General features: G+C 39.2%; 1 protein-coding gene across 17 annotated transcripts in view; it reads right to left on the reverse strand.

The window, feature by feature from the left end:
* Positions 1-26084, reverse strand: part of RABGAP1L (RAB GTPase activating protein 1 like) — a 785265-nt gene that overhangs the window by 712619 nt on the left and 46562 nt on the right. The window lies entirely within an intron of this gene.

Genomic DNA, 26084 nt, shown 5'->3' on the forward strand with positions numbered 1-26084 from the left:
TTGGCCTCTTTCACCACCTCCTACCCCTCTCACCGGACATGATTTCCTCCTACTTGAATTCACAATGTATTTTATCTGAACATCTCTATATGATTTATCTCCCTTCGCATCTTCCTCAAACAAAGACTATTCATCACTGAATCTCTAGCTCAGCACAGAATGGTCATAATGAACATTTGCGGAAAGACTATAAAACCTGACCAATCGATAGCTAACTGTATCTCTAAGAACAAGAATACAAAATGACTTTTTCAAACTATGCATGGATAGACGAATTTAACTACTGATTTAAAGGGGACCTTAAAAGGCAAAGGGTTCAACTTCTGATCTGAATTATCCCGCCCAAAGCGTTTCTCAGTCAGAGTTCTCACTTATTATTAAGAAAAAACAAATTATGAGCCAGAATCAACATAATGGCAATGGGTTTGGTTTTTTTGGCTTTTGAATTTATTAAGAAGCTATCTCCAGAAAAGCAAGGAATGGGACTTATAAAGGCCACACAACCAAGAACATGCCCTAAAGCATGCCCCAACCTGTCCAGTGATGACACCATCGTGTTCTACTGTTGCTGCTGGGCACAGATGCCATAGCTTACACCGCCCACACCGACCCACAGTCTAGACACTGTCAGGATGCCACACGTAGAACCACTGACTCTATTGCTTTTGAAACTAGAAGAGATTGTAGCTACTGCTACCATCCATCACCAGAAGGGATTTGGGGCAGTCCCATCTTCTTTACATTACAGGCAGTTTCTGGGTTACAAACATCCAACTTAAGCTTGCCCTTTAACGTTATGTAAATTTGCCTTCACTTTGCAATGACTGAACCAACTCCTACTCCCAACAAATTCTTCATCACAATCACCTTCACTTGCTGCACGTGCAGCTTTTAAATCATTTGAAAAGGCTTTGAGCCTTTTCTTGCACTAACAAAACCAAAAATCAAACCCAATGCCTTCAAGTTGATTCCGACTCACAGCAATCCTATAGAACAGAGTAGAACTGCCTCATTGAGTTTCCAAGGAGCACCTGGCGGATTCGAACTGCCAACCCTTTGGTTAGCAGCCACAGCATTTAACCACTACGCCACCAGGGTTTCCTCTTGCACTAAAGTAAGGCTAAATAAGAACCATATGCACCTGTTCCAACTTACGTATAAATTCGACTTAAAGAAGTAAAGACATAGCTAGGAACGAATTTTGTCAGTAACCCAGGAAGTGCCTCTACTAGCTTCCAGTCTAAAATTAAAGCTAGGTGTAACCGACTACATTAGTACACATGCCCTACATGAAAAGCATTCACCATTTTCAGCTTCACCAAGGAAAAGCAGGCTGTACCACATAAATTGGTGGAATTTCCAAAAAGCAGTAAAGAAGTCCGAATGCTGGGAAGCCAAAAAGAATGACAAAAGTTCACTACTCATAATAACCCTTACTGATGACATTCAGGCAAAGACATTATCCTAAATAACAATTATCAAAACTATATGGCACTTCAAAGCTTGCGAGCAGCCATCTAAGATAAAACTATTGTTTTCTACTCCTCTGGAACAAAACAGAATGAAGGAAACCAAAGGCTCAAAGAAGAAGCTAATCCACAGAACTAGTATCTCGCATGAACCATGGCCTGATCTAGCCTGAGACAAGAAGAACTAGATGGTGTCCGGCTACCACTACTGACCGTTCTGACCAGTGACACAATAGGAGGTCTCAGATAAATAGAAAAATGTACAACAAAACTTAAATTCCTAAAAAAGGCCAGACTTATTGGACCGATAGAAACTGGATGAACCCTTGAGACTATTGCCCTAGGATACCCTTTGAACTTGGTAATGAGGCCACTCCCGGTGGTCGCCTTTCAGCCAAATAATAGATTGGATTATAAAATAAACAATAAGCCCACTGCTGTCAAGTCAATTCCAACTCACAGAGACCCTAAAGGATGAAGTAGAACTGCCTGTAGGGAAAATAAACAGTATCGCCTGTGAATACTGTGCTCTCTTAAACAAACAACTATATGAGACCAAATGCCCAACATTTACCCTAAAACAAAGATGAAAAGCTAAGGGGGGTGGGGAAGCTAGATTAATGGAAACGGAACAAAATGGAAGTAATGAGAATGGTGACACATTGTAAAAAAATGCAACCAATGTCATGGAACAATTTGTATAAAAATTGTTAAATGGGAATCTAATTTGCTAAGTAAACTTTCACCTAAAACACAATAAAATACTTCAAAAAAAAAAAACCATATGGTATTTACAGTCAAAATATTACCCCACAGATTACTTGTTGGTTGCAAGGAGAAAAATACAACTTTATAATTGAAAAATCAGGTTTTGTCGCCACTTTATCCAGTCCTCAGTCTCAGCATCACTAAGAGTAGGACAATCAGCTATGTGCCTCTAGATATGATGCACTATGATAAATACAGCACCAACTATGAAATACTCTTGCCCAAAATTTTTTAATTTAAACAAATCTTTACATCTTAGCTTTCAACTTTCGGGAAATAAAGGAAATAGAAAACAGGGAATAAATCAGACAAATTCAAAATGTGAGACATTTTACAGGACAACTGGCTAGGTCTCAGGACAGTCATGAAAACATACGTACATCGATGTTCCTGGCAGCATTATTCACAGTAGCCAAAAGGTGGAAACAACCAAAATGTCCATCAACTGATGAAAGGATACACAAGATGTGGTATATACATACAATGGAGTATTATTCAGCCATAAAGAGGACTTAAGTCTTGATGCATGCCACAACAGAGATGAACAAAGACGGCACTGTGCTGAGTAAAATAAGTCAGATATAAAAGGATAAATACTGTATGATATCTCTTATAAGAAATATATAGAAACCAAAAGTAATTAGTGGTTACCAGGGGTGGGAGGAGGGGGAAAAAGGGAATTTTGGCTTGCAGTGCACTGAATGTATGTTAACGGTGGCAGGGTAATTTGGAAAAACACAGTAAGAATGGTTGCACAATGTGAAGAATGTAATTAATGTCACTGAATTTTACATGTAGAAATTGATGAATTGCTGTATGTTTTGTTGTACGTATACACTAAAATAAATTAAAAATAAAACAATCACGAGAGGAAAGAATAGGTTGCAAATGATATATAAAGTATGATACACAGAGCTTGGAAACATGAAAAACAATACTTTTTATCATTTATGGATACATATATATATATTTAATATATTTAGTAATCATATAAGCCAAAACCAACCCACTGCCATCAAGTCAATTCCAACTCACAGCAACACTGTAGGGCAGAGAAGAACTGCCCCATAGGGTTTCCAAGGCTGTAAGTCTTTACGGAAGCAGACTGCCACAGTTTTCTCCCACAGAGCAGCTAGTGGGTTCCAACCGCCAACCTTTCGGTTAGCAGCTAAGCACTTACCCACTACATCACCTGAGCTCCTACTCATCATATAAAACTATCTAAGTTCAGGATAATCAGTAAGTCTGGTGAGCGAGGAAAAGGTATAAGAAAGGCAAGGTGTATACAAAAGGCTTCAACTATATCAACTATGGTTTATTAGCTTAGAAATATAGAAGAAACATGGCTTACGTTAAAGTCTAACAAAGCTAAACAGAACATGTGGGTTTAAAAAACAAAAACAAAAAATTACATCTAAATGCAACTGCATAATCCTTGATTAAACCCACCCCATTGCCGTCGAGTCGATTCTGACTCATAGCGACCCTATAGGACAGAGTAGAACTGCCCCATACGGTTTCCAAGGAGCACCTGGTGGATTCGAACCGCTGACCTTTGGTTAGCAGCCATGGCTCTTAACCACTATGCTACCAGGGTTTCCAATCATTAGATCTTGGTTTGAACAAAGGAACAATAAAAAACATTTTGGGCTTCAGGTGCCGAAATTTGAATATGGACTGGGTTTTTTATGATATTAAGAAATTGTTAATTTAGCTAGGTGAGATAATCTGACAATGGGATTATGGTTATATACGAAAGGTTCTTATTTTTGAGAAATGCATTTAAATAAGTGTGCAGTAAGTCGATTTCTGAAATTTACAATGTTACACCAAAAAAAGATGAAGCAAAGATGTTAAACTTAAGAGTTGTTGAATTTAGATATTTATATGGATTACATCATTTTCTCTTCTTTGCTATATGTTTGAAATTTTCCATAATAAAAAGTTAAAATGTACCTATTTGATAACAATTAAGAAAAAAAACTGATGAATACAACAGAGATTACATAAATGAATGCCCTCAACTAAAAGAACTCAAACAAGGAACCAAAAGGAATATAACAATAAAATCATAATTATTCATTCAATAAATATTTGTTCAGTGAATACTATGTGCCAAGCACTGTGCATACTAAAATGAACAAAACAGACATGGTCTGCCCTTATGGAAAGAGACATAAACAAATGAAATAGAAGAAAAAAACGTAAGTATGTCTGTACAAAAATAGTCCTTCACCTTTTTATAAGTTCCTCTTTCATCTCTAAAAAGGAGTTGCTCAGGATGCTAGCCTAGGTCACTTCTTCTCTTCTCACTTAGTCTCAATTAGTACATTTCAAACCCAGATCTCTCTCTCAAGTTTTACAACCGTATGTCAAATTGCCCACAGACATCTATAATGTTTGCCTCATGGGCATCAAACCCTGAACTTGTATTTTCTTTCCCAAAAAATATGTTCTTCCTTTTGTCTCTTTTGGTAAAGCTGCCTAAGAATCAGTGACTCCTCCTCCCTCACCCCTAAATATATCACAAAGTCACACTGATTGTACCTCCTAAAAACTTTTTAAATCTGTCCACTCCTCTCTAATTTCACTTCCTCCACCCTAATTCAAATCATTATCATCGCTCACCTGGATCACTGAAATAATGTTCTAACTTGGCTTCCTGATTCCAGTCTTGCTTCGATCCAAATTCATTCTCCATACCTAAGCCAAAATAATTTCTCTAGAGCAAAAATCTGATGCACATTATTCTTAGGATAAAGTTCAATTTTCATACATGGTCTATAAAACTCAGCACGATCAGCCCTGCTTACCTTTCTAGCCCCTTTCGTACCACTTGCTCTTCTCCGCCCACCCCATACACAACTGCAGTTCGTTCCACTCTTCAAATTTGCTATATTCTTCCCTGCCTCTGGGCCTTCTTACTTGTTCTCAACCCTCCAGCACCTGTCCTTCAATTTCCCAGACTAACTCCTCCTTCTCAGCTTAGACAACACATCCTCTGTTCTGGGTGAGGTGCTCCTACCTCTGAGCTACCACTGAAGTCCATGCGCCCTTATCTAAGAACACTGTAATTACCTACACCCCCGTTAAATTTTAAACTCTACAAGGGCAGGGTCTCTATCTTAATCACCTAGTCAGACAACCTGGGGGTTGGGGGAGGGCAACAATGCTTCTTTTGACCAAACTGTGTACCATTTATATAAAAGATACTACAAACAGATCCAATAATAAATATGGCACTTTTTTTTTATTCCAACTCATAACAACCCCATAGGATGGAGGAGAACTGCCCCACAGGGTTACCAAAACTGTAAATCTTTATGGAAGCAGGCTGACATACCTTTCTCCCGCGGAGCTGCTAGCGGGCTCGAACTGCACACCTTTCAGTTAGCAGCCGAGCACTTTAACAATGGCACCACCAAAACTCTGATATGGCACTAATCTGATGTTTTTCCCCCCAAATGATACACAAATGAAGATAAAATAGCACCATAAGGAAACATCTAGACTGATGACTGACAAGACGGATACGATAAAACAATTACAGCAATACGTTACCTACTGTAGAATCTAGGTAGTGAGTACTTTTCATGTGTTCGTAAGTTTTTATAATAAAATGTTAAAGAAAAAAAAGATATCTAAATCCTGACAATTTAACTTAATCTACTCTGAAAGGGAGTCCCTGGGGGACACAAATGGTTAAGTGCTCCACTTACTAGCCGAAGAGTTCCCAGTTCAAATTCACTCAGAGGTACCTTGAAAGACAGGCCTGGTCATCTGCTTCCAAAAGGTCACAGACTTGAAAATCCTATGGAGCAGTTCTACTCTCTGTACACATGGGGTAGTCATGAGATGGAATCGACTTGACAGCAATTAACAACAATAACTTTGGAAAGATACACCGAAGAATAATTAACCATCTTTTCAATGATCACACTTAAAGGTGATAGAGGAAATGCACTTTAATATTTATAGATAATTTTAAAGCTCTTAGGAGATATTAGTGAAGGAATCAGGGCAAGATAATCTTAATCAGAATTTTCAAATACTATAAAAAAAGATCAAAGAGTTGATACATTTGTAATTATAGTGTTAGCAAAGAATACTGAAAATACCATGGACTGCTGAAAGAACGAACAAATCTGTATTGGAAGAAGTACAGCCAGAACGCTCCTTAGAACAGAGGTTGGTGAATGCTCATGGACAGGCAGACTCAACATTGTGCAAACGACAGTTCTGCCCAATGCAATTTACAAATACGATGCAATTGCCATCCAAATATCAACAACATTCTTTAAAGAGATGGAAAAACTAATCATTAACTTTATATGAAAAGGAAAGAAGCCCTGGATAAGTAAAGCACTACTGAAGAAGAAGAAAACAGAAGGACTCACCCCACCTAACCTCAGAACCTACTATACAGCTACAGTAGTCAAAACAGCCTGGTACTGGTACAACGACAGATACACTGATCAATGGAACAGAACTGAGAACTCAGACGATTAAATCCATCCACCTATGATCTTCAACAAGGGCCCAAAGTCCATCAAATGGGGAAAAGACAGTCTTTTTAACAAATGGTGCTGGCAAAACTGGATGTCCATCTGCAAAAAAATGAAACAGGACCCATACCTCACGCCACACACAAAAACTAATTCAAAATGTATCAAAGACCTAAATATAAAGCCAAAAAGTATAAAGTTCATAGAAGAAAAAATAGGATCAATGCTAGAGGCCCTAATACACAGCATTAACAGGCTACAAACCATAAGCAGGATAACTGGGATATTCTAAAAATTAAATACTCATCAAAAGACTTCACCAAGAGAGTAAAAAGAGAACCTACAGACTGGGAAAGAAAATTTTGGCTATTACAAATCAGACAAAGGTCTAATCTCGAAAATCTAGCACTTCTACAACAGAAAGACAATCCAATCTAAAAAATGGGTAAAGGAAATGAACAGACACTTCACCAAAGAAAACATTCAAGCAACCAACAGACACATGAGGAAATGCTCACAATCACTATCCGTTAGAGAAACGCAGATCAAAACCACAATGAGATACCATCTCACCCCAATATTACTGGCACTAATCAAAAAAACAGGAAATAAATGTTGGAGAGGCTGTGGGGACACCGGAACTCTTCTGCATTGCTGGTGGGAATGCAAAATGATACAACCATTTTGGAAAACGATACGGCACTTCCTTAGAAAGCTGGGAACAGAAATACCGTATGATCCAGCAATCCCGCTCCTAGGAATATATCCTAGAAAAACAAGAGTCATCACCCGAATAGACATATAAACACCCATGTTCACTGCTGCATTGCTCACAATAGCAAAAAGATAGAAACAACTTAGATGCCCATCAACAGATGAATGGATAAACAAGCTGTGGTACATATACACAATGGAGTATTATGCAACAATAAAGAACAATGGTGAATCTGCGAAGCATCTCATAACATGGATGAATCTGGAGGGCATCATGCTGAGTGAAATAAGTCAGTAGCAAAAGAACAGACACTGTATGAGACCACTATTATAAAAACTCATGAAAAGGTTTACACACAGAAAAAAAACAATCTTTGATGGTTACTAGGGAGGGGAGAGGAAGGAAGGGAAAAACAGTAACTGGACAATAGATGAGTGGTAACTTTGGTGAAGGGTAAGACAGTACACAATACTGGGGAAGCCAGGACAACTTGTACAAGGCAAGGTCATGGAAGCTCCACAGACACATTCAAACTCCCCGACCTGGGCTGAGGGCTGTGGGGACCACGGTCTCAAGGAATATCTAGCTCAACTGGCATAACATAGTTCATAAAGAAAATGTTCTACAGTCTACCTTGGTGAGTAGTGCCTGGGGTGTTAAAAGCCTGTGCGCAGTCATCTAAGATATTCCACCGGTCTCACCTCTTCGGGAACAAGGGAGAATGAAGAAAACTAAAGATACAAGGGAAAGATTAGTCCAAAGGACTAATGGACCACAACTACCACAGCCTCTATCAGACTGAGTTCAGTAAAACTAGGTGGTCCCCAGCTACCACCATTGACTGCTCTGACAAGGATAACAATAGAGGGTCCCAGAGAGAGCCAGAGAAAAATGTTGAACAAAATTCATATGCACAAAAAAAGACCAGACTTACTAGCCTGACAGAGACTGAAGAAACCCCAAGAGTATGGCCCCCCCACCCTTTTAGCTCAGTAAGGAAATCACTCCCGAAGTTCACCCTTCAGCCAAAGATTAGCCAGGCCCATATAACAAATCGAGACTAAAGGGGCACACCAGCCCAGGGGCAAGGACTAGCACGCAGGAGGGGACTGGAAAGCTAGTAATAGGGAACCCAAGGTCAAGAAGGGAGAGTACTGACGTGTCGTGGGGGTCGTTAACCAATGTCATAAAACAGTATGTGTGCTAACCGGTTTAATGAGAAACTAGTTTGTTCTGTAAACCTTCATCTAAAGTACAATAAAAAAAAAAGTTGGAGAAGGAAAAAAAAAGAAGGGAGGATGGTGAGACTTTGTCTCACATACTTTGGACATGTTATCAGGAAGGACAAGTCCCTGGAGAAGGACATCATGCTTGATAAAGTAGAGGATCAGCAAAAAACAGGCAGACCCTCAACTAGATGGACTGACACAGTGGCTGCAACAATGGGCTGAAAAACAGCAAGGACTTTGAGGATGGCACAGGACCGGGCAGTGTTTCATTCTGTTGTACATAAGGTCACTATGAGTAGGAATCAACTCAACAGCACCTAACAACAACACAACATGAAAAAATTAACAGAAACTTCAGTTTCCAACTTTTCAATTAATTTTGACACTGGCATATACAACATTCTAAGATTTTTCTTCCCAGCAAAACTCTTATCCTAAACAAATGATGCTTAGAATGTTAGGCTCAGAGAACATGTTTCATTCAATAATTCTGCTCTTTTTAAAAATAAGTTATTTTTAGTACATGTATATATTACCTTCCCCACTATATTCAAGTTCCTGAAAGACATAGTTTATACCTTATACTTCCTTACATTCCTCCACAGCCTTATAAACATTAGGGATAAGATGAAATGGAAGACCCAGCTAGCAGTAGCTGCAATCCAGACCTTAGTAACGTGACCTTACAGAAAAAAAAAAAAAGGCAGATACTTCAGACCTATAAATGTCACAAAGGAACAATTCAAAATAGTCCCTAAGCCTTATATAAACTGGACTTGGCTCAATCAAGTCCTTCATCAACTAAGTAGTATAATATCGTAAGCTTTGCATTTTATAACTTAGAAAAGTACAACCCATTTGGTTTACGAGGTTCTAAGTCAGAATACAGATACTGTGCCACGTCTAGTCCAGTCCTGTTCTACCTTGTAAGCCTTTACATGGAGCCACAGACCCTCCCCATCTCTGGTCCCCATTTGAGGTCAGTAGCCTTGGTGCCAATTAGCTACCTCCATTTCCCATGTTATCCAATTCTCCATCCTATTCGTGGTTTGCTGCTGTCAGGCCAGTTAAAGTTACTAATAAACATGGAATACTGAGGATTTTGGCAAAACCAATGTGTCTGGTAGTAGGGTTGAGAATAGCTACCAGGTCTGGAGCACCGTCTACAAATCAGGCACTCTATTTTATCCCTAAAATTTCAGAAAAGCCAGGTATCATGGGTTGAACTGTGTCCCCCAAAAAATATCTATCAACTTGGCTAGGTCAGGATTCCACTGTGTAAGTGCTCCCAGAGAACAAAGAATTATTTTCAAAGCCTTGAGGTCTAATGTAATGTGTTCTGCTGACTTGCTTGGTGCCTGTTATGCCTTTTTTCCCTCCAATTTCTCCCGTTTGTAACGGAAATACCTACCTTGTGGCTGTTGCACTGCTGTACTTTGGAAGCAGATAAATTGTATTCTAGATTTTACAGATGAAAAGGAATTTTTGGATTTTGGACATGGAGTTGATTTAAGACTTTTGCTATGATATGATGGGGTGAGTATGTTTAATATGTGGTAAGGACATGAATTTTTGGAGGCCAAAGGGTGGAATGTCATGGACTGAATTGTGTCCCCCCAAAATATCTCTCAACTTGGCTAGGTCATGATTCCCAGTACTATATGATTGTCTACCGTTTTGTCCTCTGATGTGATTCCCTTATGTGTTGTAAATCCTATCACTATGATGTAATGAGAAGGATTCATGGCAGTTATATTGGTGAGGTCTACAAGATTAGACGGTGTCTTAAGCTAATTTCTTTTGAGATATAAAAGAGAGAATCAAGCAGAGAGACATGGGGACCTCATACCACCAAGGAAGCAGTGACAGGAGCACAGTGCATCCTTTATATCTGAGATTCCTGTGCTGACATGCTCCCAGACCAAGGAAAGAATGATGACAAGGACCTTCCTCCAGAGCCAACAGGGAGAGAAAGCCTTCCCCTGGAGCTGGTGCCCTGAATTCAGACTTCTAGCCTACTGGACTCTTTGTTAAAGCCATCCACTTGTGGTATTTCTGTTATAGCAGCACTTCGATGACCAAGATACCAGGAAATATTATTACTTTCATTTTACAGATCTATAAGCCCAAAAGAAAAGTTAGTCACTTGAGGTCACACAGCTACTAAGTGGTAAACAGTGGTCTGTCAGATTCAAAAGGAGCCCTGGTGGTGCAGTGGTTAACCACTCGGCTATTAATCAAAAGGTCAGCGATTTGAACCCACCAGCCATTCCACAGGAGAAAGACGTATTCTACTCTGTCCTGTAGGGTCGCTATGAGTCAGAATCAACTTGACGGCAACAGGTTATCACAGTGAAAGTTCCTTCCTCCCCCCAAAATGTAATCCTCAATCATCCCATCATAAAAAGGTTATGATGATGGCAATAAGAGGCATAGCCACCAACACAAGTGAACAAAGTCAGAAAGTAGTAAGTCCAGGAAGAGAAACGTTAAATTTTTTTCCACCTACTTTAAACCCTTCCTAACAATACAGCTGAGTTCATTTCACTTATGTTATCTTCAAGATACACCCACTGCCATCGTAACAATTACAAGATTGACAAGGGCTGGAGAAAGCTTTCCAGGTTGGTCATCTAATTTGGACACGAAAAAATTTGCCATCTAGCCCAAAGACTGTATTATATACTAGTTATTCATTTTAAGAGATGTCAACTTAATAAGGTTAATGAAATACATATCCAATTCATTTCTAACATAAATTGGGTACTCACTTAAATGTTTACTGAAACTCTTACCAAGTGCCAGGCAACATAGGAAGGGAGGGAGGGAAAAGAAAAGGAAAGAGAGGAAGAACATTTATGAGAACTGTATGCCAGCCTCCTCTACATTCACTAACTTATTCAAGATACATGTGCAGTAAGTATTATTTTACAGATAAGGAAACGGAAGTAGTAAGAGGTTCAAAGACGTGCCAAGGACTATCTAGAGCCAAGATTCAGGTAGATCAACTTCAGAGATCTAAACAAAAGAGTTTTTGCTCTCAAAAAGCCTAATGCAGAACAGACAAATCTCAATACAACATGATTACTGTCACAACAAGGAGGGAAATAGGATGCTCTGAAAGCACTTATGAGAGACTTCTAAAAGTCTACTGTCTCAGGGAAGACTTCGAAGAGATGACACTGTGCTACAAGACACCCTGAAGAGAAAGATGACCTGGTTCATGTTCTCCAAAAATGCTTGGTACAAAATGGTCAAGAACCCTAACTCTGTATCTTATATAAGCAAATGACTTCTCACAATCATTATATACCAAATACCGTACTAAATTATATCTAGTATTCTATAAAATCTGTATGTCAAATAAGAAAAAATAAATCTGAAGTTACTCAAAACCCTTCAGAAATGAATAATTCTGGATAAACAATTTGATAACTGAACTAAGTTTACCACGTTTATCACCCTTCTTCGTATAAAAAATCTTTCTAAGATAAATATTTTTCTGTGTTTATAAATGTACTACACAGAACATATAACCTTATCTTGGTAAAAGACAGCATTATTATTATTATTAATACTTTCATTATTATTCCGTGATATTACAAATAGAGTTGATACCCTTAAGACTGATTAAGGTGTGCAAGGATGTTCTGCTAATACTATTATGGTTTATATATATATATGTATATACATATATACACAGATATATGGAGCCCTGGTGGCAGTTTGAATCCACCAGTCACTGCTTGGAAACCCCATGGGGCGGTTCTACCCTGTTCTATAGGGTCACTATGAGTCGGAATCGACTCGATGGCAACAGATCTTTTTATATACAGAGTTTCCTATATAAAAAAAAACCCAAATATATATGTAGTTTTTCCTATTTTTGTATTGCTAATATGCTTCTAAATTATTCCTCTTTCTAATCTGCTACAACCTTAGAAACCACAAGCATCTTACATAATATGAAAATAAATAAGCTACCAGTGACAGTCCAAAGAGCTTTATTTATAAGGAATTCCTTGTGAAAATGACATGTATTGGAGGGCTTTTGCAATGTTTCAGGGAGATGAGGAGTTTCCACTAGGTCTAGAGGGGTAAAAAGTTACTATTTCAAATTCTCGTTCCTCTGTCTAAAATGCTACCCCGGGGGTAACATTTTTTCATTTCTAACTGCTTCTCAATCTTTAAAACTCAACTCAAATATTCTAGGCAGTCTTACCCAACATCCCCAGACTAGGTTACATGCCCCTCTGAATCTTTAATACAGGACTCATTCTGCTGCTGATTGCATTCTTGCTATTCTCCACTGTATTTATCTGTCTCCCCAACACAACTGTCAGCTCCTGAACAACACAGTCTGTCTCTTTGCTTCTCTAGCACAGAACCTATATTCTACCTTATAAATGCTTTCTGAATAAAACAATGTCAGGGAGTGAAATCAACTGTATGAAGAGCCGTAACGTTATAACACTCCGTATGTTAAAAATAACTTTCATACCCATGAAGATATTAACTTTTTTCTGAAAATACACTCAGGAAATCTAAATTTAAGGGAAAGTCATAAGAAAAATATTAAATACAAGCATGTGACAACACTTTATTTATCTCTTTCATTCACCCATCCTCCAAAAAAATCTTTTCACGCTGGGGGAAAAAAAGCAAAAACACTTTACTGTATTTTCTTTCCCTGACAACTATTTACTTTTGTCCAATGTAAGTGCAAAATTTTGACGTTTAAAGAATGTTGATCGTTGATAGTCTAAGCTAAAATAAATTTGGGTGTATCTATTTTAAGAATAGGAACCCGGATGGCAAAGTGGTTAAGCATTCGGCTGCTAAGCCAAAGGTCCGCGGTTTGAACTTGCCAGCCTCTCCTCAGGAGAAAGATGTGGCAGTCTGCTTCCGTCAAGATTTACCACCTTGGAAACTCTACGGGACAGTTCAGCTCTGTCCTATAGGGTCACTATGGCTTGGAATCAACTGGATGGTAATAGATATTTTGAAAATACTAGAATAAATGTCACCCATGATGTTAATTATGTATGCTCCTTATTACAGACAGAATTCAGGCTACTGGAGATCATCCGATCACTTTTTATTCACTATACCCCTACTTTCCGCCTGCCTTTGCCTTCTACTCACTGATCCTCTGGAACCACAAAAAAATATCTTTTTTACTTTGCAGATAACCAAACCGGTTGTCATTCAGTCGATCCCGACTCATAGAGGCCCTATAGGACAGCGTAGAACTGCCCCACAAAGTTTCCAAGGAGCACCTGGTGGATTCCAACTGCCAACCTCTTGGTTAGCAGCTATAGCTCTTAACTACTATGCCACCAGGGTTTCCCTGCAGATAACAGCCTTTCAAATATTCATTTGTTCAACTTACCTTGTGGCATTGCTGCTTGCGAAATAATGTATGTGCTTATCTATTTCAAAGATTTCTTTGGTTTCTCGAAAAATAGCCAATAAAATAAAAATACCAACGACATTTATAAGACACAGGTGTTCTTTTACATACTTTGCCTTTTTTGATTGTCCTACCAACCCTATGAAATAATCAAGGCAAGAAACATCAACTCCATTTAAAAAACAGACTAGTAGTTAAGAGACGCCAACAGGGCAGATTTAGGAATAAGACAGGTCTGCCTCTTTACGAGCTGTGTAACCTTGAGCAAGTTACTGAACCTCTCTAATCTTGTTTCTTCATCTGCAAACTGGGAATGATATTCCAGTAGTTCCTACCTCACACGGTTAGTACAAAGATTGACTAGATCATGCACAATACCTTATGCTATAACTGACCCATGTAAACACTCAATAAATGTTAGCTCATCATTATTACACAAAAAAGAAAACTGTAGCCAAATCACTGAATCGCATAACAGCACTGGATCAAGAATTTAGATCCTGTGCTCTACCTACATTGTCTTCTGTGAAACAAACAAAAAAAATGCTTTTAGTTATTTGCATCCTAATGACTATTTTTTTTCCTTCAACCAACAAAAACTCCTAAAAGTTATTATTATCACCCTCTTCCAAATGAAGTTCTCAAAAAGTACAAAAGTAACTAACAGCCACTCTTTAGAAAAGTATGTTCTCAGTGAAATGTAATAAAATTCCACTCTGATTAGCATGGAAATCCTGGTGGCACAGTGGTTAAGTGTTACAGCTGCTAAACAAAAGGTCAGCAGTTCGAATCCACCAGGTGCTCCTTGGAAACTCTGTGGGGCAGTTCTACTCTGTCATACACAGTCACTATGAGCTGGAATCGCCTGGATGGCAGTGGGTTTTTCTGATTAGAAGACTAACAAAAGAAATTTATATTCCAAATGAAAAGTATCACAGTAACTGCTAAACTGGTTTCTCTGACCTACTATGATTATCTTTAAAAAACTTTATCTGATATCTTCAAACGGTACTGCTGGCTATTTTATTGTCAACCAACTGCAACAGGTGAAACCCGTTTCATCTTACTATTCAAACTATCGACAATGCTGACAAGAAATATAAAATGTATGTCAGAATACCAAAAAAAAAGTAGATACCTAATCTCCTTAGCGAAAAATCGAGCTGTATAACTTAAGCAGAAGAAATTTGTTGGTTCATTAATATTGGTAAGTAGGAGGTCCTAGGATTTGAATAATTACAATATTTCATTTAAATTTTCCATTAACTCTACAAGGAAGATTAGGCTACTGTTAGTTTCTAGAATATTGAGAACAAATAGGATGGAGGAAAGAAGATATCATCTGAATTACCATCCAGTACAACTTGATAGGCAGTAATACAGCTTTGCACAGACAGTCTTAGACAAGGCAAATCAAAATATCAGAACAAATATGTCCCTTGACAGCAGAGCAAATATGAGACAAAGATTTAAAGTGAAACAATACAGTCAATGAGAGAAGAACTTTGGTAAAATATAATAATAAATGAAAGGGGTCTGGTGGCAAATAGCTGCTAAAATAACTAAATTACTTACTCTCAAACGACCGAAGAACCTTCAAGAACTGACTTTTCACTGAAGGAGTCCCTGGGTGGTGCAGCCATTAATTCACTCAGCTGCTAACAAAAACGTTGGCGGTTAGGCCTGGCAATCTACTTTTGAAAAATTAGCCATGGAAAACCCTATGGAGTACAGTTCTACTTGGACACATGGGGTCACCATGAGTCAGAATCGACTTGAAAACAACACAGAAGTATAGTCTACTCAGTTATACCAAGATAAATTAACTGCGGAGAAATAAGCTATTCAAAGAAAATCCCTAATGACCACTGTAATAACCACCTGTATTTATATAATGCTCTTAGCAGAGGACCTCAAAATGACAAATTCAACATCTTCCTGTATAGAATAAACACTCTATATGGTTTATCAGAAACTAATGTTACATGTCTCTTAAACCTTTAAAACTGAAAACCACAGTTTTGTATTTTTTCTAAAAATACTATTAATTTGCATCCCCTGTAGTAGAAGTCTTATTTACAGTCCTGTAATTTTGCTTACTGCTGATAATGAGAGTAGAATATGGGTGTATGTGTGGGTGGGAGGTGCCGGGAAGGTTAGAGAAATTCTTCATTGGTGCATAAATTAATTCTTCACTTGACTTTTAAAGTGTATTCCTTTCAGGGAGTATGCTGTCCCATAGGGATAGTAACTAGGGTCACATAACAATATGTGTATAAATTTTTGTATGAGAAACTAACTTGGGCTGTAAATTTTCACCTAAAGCACAGTAAAAAATAAATAAAGTGTCCTCCTTTCCTGGAAATTTGACATAAAAAGCCCCTTTGGGCTTGCCTTACTTTCATATTTGTGAATATTTCAAATGATAGTCTTCAAAGAATCACATGGCTGTCTTGTTTTAAGTCATTTACCTAGTGGGCTGTATTTTCACTACAAAGTTCCACAACTAATGTCTTTTGGGGAGATGTATCTTTTTTATATATATATAATTTTTATTGTGCTTTAAGTGAAACTTTACAAATCAACTCAGTCTCTCTCACAAAAACCCATATACACCTTGCTACACACTCCCAATTACTCTCTGCCTAATGAGACAGCCCGCTCTCTCCCTCCACTCTCTTTTCGTGTCCATTTCACCAGCTTCTAACCCCCTCCACCCTCTCATATCCCCTCCAGGCAGGAGATACCAACACAGTCTCAAGTGTCCATCTGATCCAAGAACCTCACTCCTCACTAGCATCCCTCTCCAACCCATGGACCAGTCCAATCCATGTCTGAAGAGTTGGCTTCGGGAATGGTTCCTGTCCTGGGCCAACAGAAGGTCTGGGGGCCATGACCACAGGGGTCCTTCTAGTCTCAGTGAGACCATTAAGTCTGGTCTTATGAGAATTTGGGTGGGGAGATGTATCTTTAAAAAATGTTTGCATTGTTTAATCTAAGGACACCAGCATCACACTCTGTACCACAAAAAAAAAAAAAAAAAGGTGGTAGAAAACTTGGAACGGTTCTATTAACCTCAATTTGTAAAACTTGACATGTTCCAAAAAAGCAAAGAGGGGAAGAGGGAGTGGCACAAAACCTGTGCTGATATGATTAGCTACTCCATCCAACTGATCTGAGACATCTGAAGCATGCTGCATCTGAATTCTTATCATGCTTTTTGGGGCATGTTACCGCTAACTGATTGTTTTTAAACCACGCAGTGCTCCCTTGTTCTGTGTGAACAACTGCCTCTTGGTCTATGTACAGGTTTCGCATGAGCACAATTAAGCGCTCTGGAATTCCCATTCTTCGCAGTGTTATCCATAATTTGTTTTTATCCACACAGTCGAATGCCTTTGCATAGTCAATAAAACACACATAAACGTCTTCCTGGTATTCTCCACTTTCAGTAAAGATCTGACATCAGCAATGACATCCCTCGTTCTACATCTTCTCATTCCAGCTTGAATTTCTGGCAGTCCCCTGTCGAGGTACTGTTGCAACCATTTTTGAATGATCTTCAGCAAAATTTTACTCGCGTGAAATATTAATGATATTGTTAAGTAATTTCCACCTTCTGTTGAATCACCTCTCTTTGGAATGGGCATGAATATGGATCTCTCCCACTCGGCTGGCCAGGTAGCTATCTCCCAAATTTCTTGGCATAGACATGTGAGCGCTTTCAGAGTTGGCATCCATTCCTTGAAATGTCTCAATCGGTGTTCTGTCAATTCCTAGAGCTTTGTTTTATGCCAATGCCTTCACTGCAGCTTGGGCTTTTTCCTTCAACACCATCGGTTCTTAATCATATGCTACCTCCTGTAATGGCTGAATGTCAACCAAGTTTTTTGGTACAGTGACTCTGTGTATTCCTTCCATCTTCTTTTGATGCTTCCTGCATCGTCCAATATTTTACCCATTGAATCCTCCAATATTGCAACTTGAGAAATGAATTTTTTCTTCAGTTCTTTCAGCTTGAGAAATGCTAAGTGTGTTCTTCCCTTCTGGTTTAAAATCAGGAAAGGTGTGCATTAGGGTTGTATCCTTTCATCATACTTATTCAACCTGTATGCTGAGCAAATAATCCAAGAAGCTGCACTCTATGAAGAAGAACATGGCGTCAGGACTAGAGGAAGACTCATTAACAACCAGTGATATGCAGACGACGCAACCTTCTTGCTGAAAGTGAAGCCCTTACTGATGAAGATCAAAGACTACAGCCTTCAGTATGGATTATGCCTTAACATAAAGAAAACAAAAATTCTCACAACTGGACCAATAAGCAACATCACGATAAATGGAAAAAATACTTAAGTTGTCAAGAATTTCATTTCACTTGGATCCACAATCAACACCCACGGAAGAAGCAGTCAAGAAATCAAACCATGTATTGCACTGGACAAATATGCTGCAAAAGACCTCTTTCAAGTGTTAAAAAGCAAAGATGTCACCTTAAGGACTAAGGTGTGCCTGACACAAGTTATGGTATTTTCAATCGCCTCATATGTATGTGAAAGCTGGACAATGAATAAGGAACACCAAAGAAGAATTGATGTATTTGAATTATGGTGTTGGATAGGAATTCTGAATGTACCATGAACTGCCAGAATGAACAAATCTGTCTTTGAAGAAGTACAGCCAGGATGTTCCTTAGAAGGAAGGATGGTAAGACTTCATCCCACATACTTTGGACATGTAATCAGTAGGGGCCAGTCCCGGGAGAAGGACGTCACGCTTTGCAAAATAGAGGGTCAGCAAAAGAGGAAGACCCTCAATGAAATGGATTGACACAGTGGCTGTAACAACAGGCTCAAACAAAGCAACAAATTGTGAGGATGGCACAGGACCCGGCAGTGACTCACTATATTGTACATAAAAAAAAAAAATAGGGTCGCTGTAAGTCAGAATTGACTCAACAGCACCTAACAACAACAACTGCTAACTGAAAGGTTGGCAATTCAAGTCCATCCAGATGCCTTGTAAGAAAGGCCTGGTGATCTAGTTCTGAAAAAAAAAATCAGCCATTGAAAATCTTATGGAGTACAGCTCTACTCTAGCACACACAGAGTGGCCATGAGTCAAAATCAACTCAATCACAACTGGTTTGGGGGTAGTGGTGGTTCAGTGGTAGAATTCTCACCTTCTGTAAGGAGAGCTGGGTTTGATTCTCGGCCAATACACCTCAGCATAACCACCACCCATCTGTCAGTGGAGGCTTGTATGTTGCTATGATGTTAAACAAGTTTCAGCAGAGCTTCCAGACTAACACAAAATAGGAAAAAAAAACCTGGTGATCTACTTCTGAAAAATCAGCCAGTAAAAACCCTATAGATCACAACTGGTCTGATGCCACCATGCACAGGGTCACCATGAGTCAGGGGCCAACTCAACAACAGATAACAAAAACAACCATCTTACAGAACAGCCCATATGAAACTGCTAAAACTTTATAAAGTGACAGGACAACACAGTCTATACATCAGGAGCTTAAATAAATTGGGGTAAACAGTATGACAACGCCACATTTCCTATTGATTTTGGAACCATCTTTGTCAATCATCCAGAAGTAGCCCAGCTTTTTACCAGCTAAGCAGTTATTTATGACAGCAACTTCATTACCAAGATTACCAAAATTTTCCACACACTTCAGTGACATGCTATTAAATAGTCTTTGTATGCACTGTTACCGGGGCAACACTAAGAGGGCTTTTACCTTTATAGAACATGTGGGTCAAAGAGAAGTAAACCTTCTGCAAATTCACTGTGCATGATTTCAATTAGAAGCAGTAAGTGTGAAATCAGCTGCAAACAGAAAACCTTGAGTAACTGCCACTAGTGCTTCGATATGATTAACAGACACAACCTACTGTCATCTTTCTTCATTTCTAGCCACCCAATGCCCCATCCAGAACTCGAAAACATCCTCAGTCATAAAACTAAAAAAACCAAACCCGGTGCCATTGAGTCAATTCTGATACAGGCTGTCAAACACATAAATGCTGATACTCAAGGAAGTTCTTTGAGCAAAGAATCTATCAAACAGCTACTGGTCTCTTCTAGTCCAGAGCAAAGGAGAGTGAAAAAAACTAAAGGCTCAAGGGATCAATTGGTCCAAAGGGCTAATGGACTACATGAACCACAGCCTACATGACCCTGGGAACAGAAGAACTAGGTGGTGCCCAACTACCACTACTGACCGCTCTGACTGGGATTACAACAGAGAGTCCTGGACAGGGCAAAAGAAAAATGTAGAACAAAAGATCAAATTCACAAAAAAGACCAGACTTACTGGTCTGACAGAGACTAGAGGAACCCCCAAGTCTATGGTCCCCAGACACCCTGCTAACTCAGAACTGAAGCCACTCCTAAAGTCCACCTTTCAGCCAAAACTTAAAAAAAAAAAGAAAATATAAAACAAACAATAACACGTGAGGAACATTCTTCTTAGATCAATCAAGTATACAAGACCAAATGGGCAACACCTGCCCAAAAACAAAGACTAGAAGGCAGGAAGGACAGGAAAACTGGACGAATGGACAGAGAGAACCCAGAGTAGAAAGGGGCAGAATGCTGACACAATGTGGGGATTGCAATGAATGTCATCAAACAATTTACATACACATTTTTGAATGAGGAACTAATTTTGCTCTGTAAACTTTCACCTAAAGCACAATTTAAATTATAAAAAAAAAATCAATCCCTCACACCTCAATTTGGTATGAAATAACCAGCCTTGCTGCCCTAAATTATCAAAGCCAGCTACCTCAGCTGGGGATCTGTACAAACTGCCTTTCTGCCTGAACCAAACCTGCCTCTGAAAAATTAAGATCCAGTCATTTAGAAATCACATTTTAGAAGGCCCTTTGAAAAGGCTTTCAAAACTGCTTCCTGCTCTGCTACAGCTAATTTGATGCTGTCTACTCAGCAAAGCAAAAAAAAAAAAAAAAAAAAACCACTGGTACCTCCTTACGAAGAAAATATTTTCCCTTTTCAAAAGTTTTAGGATTGGTAAATTCAAGGTTATTTCCCAACACTAATAATTTTCTCCTTCAACTTTTACTCTAAAGATACTTAAGTGCTCTCTGGATCATATTTTACTCAGGAGCACAGCAAATAAAGCTCATTTAATGTTAAGAAGTACTAGATGATTCCAGAGACAAAAATGAAAGATAAACTGAGAAACAGAAAGGAAAGCTGGCATTCAAGGCTCTTAACCATCTGGTGCTAATTGACCTTTATTGCTTAGCTCTTTCACTGAGTTTTCCCTATCCATGACTTTATACCTTTGATCACCACCCCAGCCTCTCTCCTAGAAAGGCCTTTCTCTCCATTCTATTTACCCTATTTCCACACATCCAAATATTACCCATTCCTGAAAGTATAATTCAAATGTCAGATTTTCTTATCCTTACACCAAAAGTAATCTCTCACTCTTCTCTAAACTCTCATAGCATCTATCTTTATCACTTTACCACCCATTACTTTCTGCCTTGCATTATCTTTGTTTCCATATTAAATCCCTCACATAGGCATAGTCCTCCAGGTCAAAGTTCGTGCCTTATTCATCTCTATTAAAACTCCTTAACAAAATGTCTTATATATATTAAGCACTCACGTTCAGCTAAATGAATGGCCTCGGTTAGGAAAAGAAAGAAGTCCACCAGAAATAACACTAGATTAGGAGTCTGCAGACCTGGCTTTGCTGATAACCTTGAACTTGAGGCTTCTAGTGTGTTCACCTTCAAAGTGATGGGGCTGGGCTAAATCAGTTGTTCAAACTATAGATTATTATCCATTTAGCAGGTTGTAAAATCAGTTTGGAGGTCAAAATCCAGCAATATTCTTTTTAATGAAATGAAACAGAACATAAAATACCAAAATGTGTTATAGCCAGTGGTGTGCTGTAAATGTTATCAACTGGCTATCCAGACAGGGGGGAAAAAAACACAGATATCCCTCGTGTAAATACTCCCACTATAGCCAATCTGAAGCTACCAATCTGATATCACCGAATGTGGAACTGGGTGGAAAGATGTGCACAACTGCTCTTGCAAGCCAGTATGAGCAAGCTCTAGCACGGCACTGAAAAGAGACGTATTGTTTTGTCAAACTTTTCTTTCAACTTCAAGTGGGTGTATACGTGTGTATACTAGGTCAGGGTGTAAAATTTCTCACTGTGGGTCACAGTCAAAAAAGTTTGATAAATGCTCTGCTAAACAAGGTTCTAAAAACAAAACAAACCCACTGCCGTCAAGTCGATTCCTACTCAAGCGACCCTACAGGACAGAGTAGAACTGCCCCATAGGGTTTCCAAGGAGAGCTGGGGGATTTGAACTGCCAGCCTTTTAGTTAGCAGCCACAGCTCCCAGGTCTAGTCACTCCCATATGTACTATGCAATTCAATAAATCTTACTCTTGAGTATATATGTAGTCTCTTCTCTACCACAATTCATATTTCTCTTCAGACTCTAAAATGAGATCATTGATATTGTCAGAAGGCAAATTACAAGGAGTGGAGGTTCTCAGCCTTTGTTCAGCCTCACACACACGTGAGAGACACAAAAGACACTCCTACTAGTAGCAATGGCTCACTAGCAAAGGACTGGGGTAAAATAGGAGGAAATGCATAGTATGAAAAAAAAAAAATCCAAGTAGTTGTTTGTGTCCATGTCCTCCACCCCACTGAGAATCTGGGATACAGAGAAAACCAGGGCCATAAAAAAGTGAATTTTCCATACCTAATTTTTCCAGGCAAAAATCCCCAGCATAAACTTACGTCCACACAATGAGGCCTCCATTACTGAGAATTCCCAACTAGAATTAAGCTTTTGCCATGGACTACAGACATGTAGTACTTATTGACTTTAGAACAGACAGGGAAAAAATGGCATAGCAAACAGTTGTTAGACTTGATATTCTAGGAAAATCAGGCTTTTACTGAGAAAAAAGACTTATTTTCCTACTTCTTATTTAAACTTACTAAACTGTGTGAGCAGGGGATAAGTTTTTTAAATACATTTTTGGCTGTACTATGTCTATCACAACAACACAGCCTGTAACCAGATTTTTCTGTGTGTTTATAAAGAATTATGCTTTCTATTTTTAAGGCTATTTAGAAAACAAGAAGATTCAGAATTTCAAATACACTAATAATCTAGCCCAAATATCTCTAACTCCAAATCAACTGAATGTATGCCTAGGAGTTTCCCAGGAAAATCCCCAAAATTTATACCAGAAAACACCAAAAGATGACAAAAAGGAGTCAGCATGAGCACAACTTGCTATACTCAAACAATTATAAATGAAATATAGAAATACGAAATGAAATATGGAAAGTAAATGAGTTGAGATACAAGTTCTGCTTAATTCCATTAACTCTTCCTTATTAGGGTCTACTGTTGCTTACACGGAGGAACCCTAGAGGCACAGCGGTTAAGCACTCATCTGCTAACTGAAAGGTCGGCAGTTCAAACCCACCAGCCACTCTGCAGGAGGAAGATGTGGCAATCCATGGGAGAAAGATGTGGCAGTCTGCTTCCATAAAGATTACAGCCCTGGAAACCCTATGGGGAAGTTCTACTCTGTTCTATAGGGTCACTTTGAGTCAGAACTGACTTAACAGCAATGGGTGGTTGTTCACACACTTACACTAAATTTCAAATACCACCATGAAGTGAAAATTATTCCCCACTCTGAAGAACTCTGAAGAGTCAAGTCAAGCAATGTCTTTTCCCACACTCTCCACATAAAAACTCTCCTTAAAAATTGAGTATGTTTCATTAGAACTGAGTCTCAAGACTGTACTGTCTCTGCCTCCATTGTTTGTGGTGCTAAATGCTCATGTGACTATCTCCAGAAGAACCCCCTGAGCTGTCTTTGAAGTACCAGCAGCTGGAACAGCCTTGTGCGGAATAGCCTTAGACCCCATAGCTGACCCATTTATAACAAGGCAAGAGTTGTTCACATGCAGCAATTCATTCAAACTTGTGTGACATAAGCAAACAAGCCCTGTGCCTGGGAATCCTATAGGATACCGTATCTACTTCATTCTCCAAATACCCTCTATCCAGCCGTAATCATCCCCACATTCCTTCAACAAGACAATGGTAGCCTGGAATGCAGTCCCGGTTCTGCACACTCAACACAAGAAATGTTCACTACTTGGAGCCTACTCTCTTCAAAGTCAATCTCTAGAAGCCTGGCTATCTTCCACACATGGCACAGCAGAGTTCCTTCTTCTGACTACTCCAAGAGATTGGATAAAAGGACTTTCACCTTTAGGACTATATTATCTCAGAGTTTATATAAATATACCTTAATTAATTTCAAATTTGGGTTTAGGCAAAGAAAAAATTTTACGTACAAGTTTTTAGAAGTCACAAATTTAGAATCGGTGAGGTGATAAACATGAACACTCCTGTTTGCATGCCTAAGAAAATTCTACCATGCAAGTAAAAAAAAAAATCATAACTACTGCAGTGAAAATGATCTAAATTATGAAACAATTATCAAAGGAACAAAGATTCTCAGGACATCACAACTGTTAATATACGGGAATTCCTATCAAATAACTTCGGTCAAAAAAAAAAAAAAAAAAACCCAAACCCATTGCTGTCAAGTCGATTCTGACTCATAGCGACCCTAGTCACTCTTTTGTTTATGTTGATTGGCATGCTGGTTTTATGTCCCAATAGTCCCAACAGCTTTCTAGCGTACAATGTAGGCTATGTAAGTATGCTCACATATAACCACTGCCCTACTACACCTGCTACTCCCTGATGGCTTATTAATACATAATATCAAAGCACATCTTGAACTAATTTAGTGTAGACACCAGTCTAACTCAGTCTTAGCTCAAATCCCCAAGTAGGTGAGCACTTAGTACAAATTAATGATAACATACACATTAAACTCATCCTGTCTTTCTCCTTTGCAATCTCACTGTCAATTTCACATGGAACTCTCTCCTGAGATGATGAATCATGCCAGTTTTCTGAGGTGGAATCAACTCGAGGCAATGGGATGGATGGAGGGATGGAGGGGTGGGTGGATGGGAGGGAGGGAGGGAGGGAAGGAAGGAAGGAGGGAAGGAGGGAAGGAGGGAAGGGTTCGTGGAAACACATTTTCCATGGGCAAAATTCACTTCCAATTTGACCACAAGCAAACTTCATGTCCATATATTCTGATAACTGCTGCATATGCTACAGAAGTGGAGCAGAAGTCAAATATAAACACTATTTTAAGAAAGGTCACAAGGTTTCCATAAAATTGTTTTCAGAAACGGAACAAGCAACAACTTATCCCTGCCATCTGCGAGAAAATGTACACGTATTAAAAATCCCTAAACTTTCCAGTACCAAAAACACAGGCCCTGAAATCCGTTTCCAAAGTCTGCACTGAAATTTGTCAGGCAAGCAAAAGTTCTCCTTACCATTAGTGTAATGAGGTTGGCGTTTCTCCTCACTTGCATGAAACCCTCAATTCTGCAAGTTAACCACCTAATTTTGGTACATTTTCTAAGATAACCCTATCTGAGAGGTCCACACAGGCACCTGGACAAAGTGCTCTAAGAGCAGACACGAGCCCTGTCCGTCCAGCCCCCGTGTACCCGGCCATCTCCAGCTGGCCGGTGGCCCCTTTCCACATGCTGACGCACTGCCCGGCGCTGCACCGCTGGCGACCAGTGCAAAGTACTAGCCCAGTCTCAGAAACTTTGACTCAGTTATCAGGACACCGAACACCCACAACCTGGGCGCGGTAAGGGGGTGTTTGTCATGGCCCAGGCCGTCAACTTTGAAGCGGGGCATTCTTTGCAGGTAGAGATCTGCCCAGGACGCAGCCCATCCCAGACTGCAAAACCACAAGCATCAACAGCAGAAGCGGAGCAAAGTGCTCGGCGGGGGAAGGGGAAGCGCGAGGGCGAGACACGGTCACGAACAGAAG

Source organism: Loxodonta africana, chromosome 25, assembly GCF_030014295.1.
Source record: "Loxodonta africana isolate mLoxAfr1 chromosome 25, mLoxAfr1.hap2, whole genome shotgun sequence".
Classification (NCBI taxonomy): Eukaryota; Metazoa; Chordata; class Mammalia; order Proboscidea; family Elephantidae; genus Loxodonta; species Loxodonta africana.